Below are 4,172 nucleotides of genomic sequence, written 5' to 3'. Positions count from 1 at the left end.
TGGCTCCCTACTGGTTCATCAGACCCAAAATAAATGCCACAGTCTGGCATTCAAGGTCTTCTGTCTGCTGTCTCCAGGTCTCCCTAGTCAACCCTGGCTGCTCGGCCCAAAGCTCCCCGGCTTGGCAGGCAGCTCCCCCCAGCTCCTCCCCATCTTGGTGCCTTGGCTTACGACTGAAACACCCTCTCATCTCCAACCTCCCCCTCTAACCCCATCATTTCTTTTAAGACTCGCAAGTCTCCAGGAAGTTCTTCCTGACCAGCCTCTCTGTCTACATTTCTTTCCATTAGCCCTTACTCAGTAGACCTCCCATGGGTCATCAAGCCCTTCTTTGGCCGACATCTTTCGAGCCCTTTCTGTGTGCTAGGCACTGGGATAAGTGCTTTGCATAGGATCCTCTTGAATTGCTACCCTTTACAGGAAACCTCCTCAAAGAACTGTGTTTATACTCGTGTCTCAATTCCTGTCCCCTCATGCTCTTTCGAACCAACATCAAACAGACCCTTGTCCCCACCTCTCCACTGAAATTGTTCCTTTCAAGGTCACGAATGATTTCTATGCTGCTAAATCCAATGATCACTTTCCAATCCTCTTCCTCGTTGACCTTTCAACAGGATTTGATGCAAGCATCGGACTCTATCATACCCTCTTCGGCTGAGTAAGTTTTACTTAAGAGAAGTTAGATAATACCCCGCCAAAATTGTCTATTTCTTCCTATTTGACCTGAAGAAATAAAGGCTGAATATAAATACACACACTCCTACAATTACTATAATTGTTTCAGCTGCAACTGTAATCTCATATGAGGTGTGACTACTCAAATAATGGGTCTTGCTGCTAACAATGTATTGTTTCCCCCAAATGGTAACTTTGGACAAAATTCTGAACAAAGCAATGTACAATGTTCCTTTGATTTAAATGATTAAATATTAAGCGTATATTGCCATACTAAAAAGAATATTTTGTAAAGTGGAAAGAGAGTCAAGATTCAAATAATTCAAATAATTATAATTTTTTCACTTCAGTGAATGCCTGACAAGACATTCAAAATTGTGTGGGACATGAGATCGTTCTCTGTTTGATACTTGTCCCCCACATTGCAGGATATCGAATAGCCATGGCTCCTGCCTATGAAATGCCAGTAGCACCCCCAGTCATTGTAAAAGCCAAGAGTGCCCCTTAAGATTTCCACAATGCTCCTTCAGGGGTGACACCATGTGGGGAGACAATTCTCCTGCATTCCTGAACAGATCATGAGCAGAGATGCCGCCTGGCTTTATTCCGGGCTGTCTTTTCAAGGATCTTTGTGTAGCAAACAGCTTTGGAACGTACAGATAGTGTCCATCTCAGAGCAAAGGATAGGCATGCCTATTGCCTGTTACAAAAGCTTCAGGCTCCCTCAGCCTGGGGTTCCTTTCCTGTCATGCAACCCACTGTGTGTACGCAGGCACCTCTGGCCCTCTCCACATTGCCTTAGGCAACTGAGAGTCATGGAACAGGGCAGGGAAAGGTGGGTACTCTGGCTACTGCTATTGCTGAGAGTAATAATGTCTTTTGTCTGTGACCCCAGGAACTCATGTTTTCTGCCAGCATCCGTGAGGCTGGGGTAAGCTGACCTTAAATAGGGTCAAACTCAGATCCTTCACAGTTCCTGACAATCACTCCACTGAAAATCAGTAGAACTCTACGCTAACTCCCATTTCTGTATACTAGTCCTGACCTCTTCTTGAACTCCAGACACTTATAACCAATTGCCATCAACACTTGAACGTCCAACAGGCATCTCAAACTTAAAGTGCCCCCCAATACACTCCTTATCTATCCCCCAAATCCTTTTCTTCCTGAAGCCTTTGTCATCTCAACAGAATGCAAATTCATCTTTTCTTGCCTCAGGCTGAAAATCTTGGTGTTGGGGTTTGCAGAGGTGCTTTCCTTTCTCTTATACCACACATCTAATCAGTTTCTTTGTCCTCTTGACTCTACCTTCAAAAACCATACAAACTCTGACCACTTCTCACCGTCTTCACCTCTCTCATCCTGGTCCACACCACCATCAACTGCCACCTGGATAACTGCCATTGTCTTAACTGGTCCCTTCCCCAGACAGTGCATGACTCACTAGCTCATGTCACTTCTTTTAGGTCTCTGCTCAAATGTCACCATTACTGCACAGGTTTTTCACGTATGACCCTATTAAAAATAGCATCCCCTTGCAGGCCTGGTGAATCCTATCCCCTTTCTCTGCTTTATTTTTCTCTCTAGGCTTTACTAGCATCTCATATAGGCATAAATTGTTGCTTATCTTTTATGACTTATCTCCTCCCATTAAAATGTAATTGTCTGTTGAACGGTTGAATCGATTGATACAATCTTCACAGCACACCCCTAGAATTCCAAAAGTAAAATTTGCAATAGTTGCTAAAACTGAACTGCTCATAACCTGTGTGGAGGGAGAGGATTAAATGCCATGAAACAACTGACAAACAGAACCTGAAACCAGGAAGCCTAGGGTCAGATCCTAGTTCTGTCGTTGGCTAGCTCTGTACTCCTGGATAAGAGAATAGCATTGACCTACAGTGATTTCATCTGTCGAACAAGTACACTCCCTGCTGATCCCATGGGTAGGGGTGATCGTCAAACTTAGCAAGTTATCCCCCAAAGCTCTGCAAACTGTAAAGAACTGTGAGGATTTGTTTTACGCTGTTTATCTTTAAAACATACCACATTTTTCATTCCCATTGTCACAGTTACAGCCTGTATGATCTTGATCGGAAAGCATTCCTGAGCTTTGTTGTATACCTGGATTGTCTCAAGCAGTTCTGTCTGTTTTAAATGCCTTTGCCCCAACCTTGCCATTTGCCCTGGCCCAGATCCCCTGCTACAAGACTCCTGGTCCTAAGATGGAATGTCTTTCCCATCCCCTATACTACTTTGGAATGCTACTGTCGGGCTTTTCAGGGAGTGACTGTTATTAAAGGAGTTACTGCTCCTTAGCAGCTCCTAGGTTGCAGGTACTGGGCCTATTCATCTTTGTGCCTCCCCGACTCCTAACACAGTGTGGTTATAGCACAGCCTCTACTTGGCTGAATGAGCTCAACATGTCAGGGAGAAAGCTGGAAGCAATTTATGATTTCTCACTGACATTCTCTGTAAAGAAATCGCCACCTTCCAATCTCTTGTCAGCCTCAGCTTCTTACATGGGCTGCGTGATGGACAAAAGCCAGCAGCATGACTCCAAGCCTTCCCTTTGAAAGTCTTGCGTAGAGGCTCCAGCACGTCCCCTTGGAATGACAGCAGGATTTCCCATCAACGGTTGTGTTACTAAACATTAAAGCCTCTGCAGAAACTTAGAGACAAAAGAGTGAGTTACAGTGAAGATCTTATTTCAAGCATTTGTTGAATACCAAAAATGGAAAATTACAAGATATAGCTCCAAATGAGGTGTATTACACTTGAGACGAGTCCAGAAGACCACCTCTGCTAGGAACAGAGCAGCTGATGAATTCTTAAGCTCCTTCTGGAAATGTCTTCAAACAGAAGACTGGGAAAGCAGTGAAGGAAATGTCTTTGAAAGAAGAGCTCTTTGGTGATGCGGATGTGACAAGACACTTGGCAAAGATGCTCATGCCATCCTGCAGTTTGTAACGAGATGGGAACAGTTCAATCCTGGACACGAGGCCCCTTTGATGACAGCGAGGAACTCCCTCTGCTGGGGACTGCCTGTGGCGATCCTAAACCTCCTCAGTTAACCCTCAGTGTTGACCTGCCGATCCCTCCCTTTTTTGCCCCCAGATTGAGTGTCCCAGTAGAAATTCCTGGGAAGCTGCTTCTCACCAGCTTAGGGACTGCAATGAAGGGGAGAAACAGAAACAGGCATGAGGGACACTAACTACCATTATTCAAGCACATACAATGATCTACACGCTTGCCTATTTTAAGCCATTTAATCTTTACAATTATTCTGAGGAGTACACAGAACCAGCCCCATGGGGAAACCGAGGCTCAGATTGCTGAAGACATTTTCCCATGAAAACACAGCTAGAAGAAACAGGGGAGGGCCAATGTGCTATGCCCAGAACCTTCCCTGGCCTGCCCTGCTGGCGCTAGCCCTGTGTGCTCCACCTGAAAGGCCACTGCTCATCTCTACTGGTCCAGATCCCACTCTTCTTAAA

Source organism: Physeter macrocephalus, chromosome 4, assembly GCF_002837175.3.
Source record: "Physeter macrocephalus isolate SW-GA chromosome 4, ASM283717v5, whole genome shotgun sequence".
Classification (NCBI taxonomy): Eukaryota; Metazoa; Chordata; class Mammalia; order Artiodactyla; family Physeteridae; genus Physeter; species Physeter macrocephalus.
Note: the sequence above shows the minus strand (reverse complement) of the source record.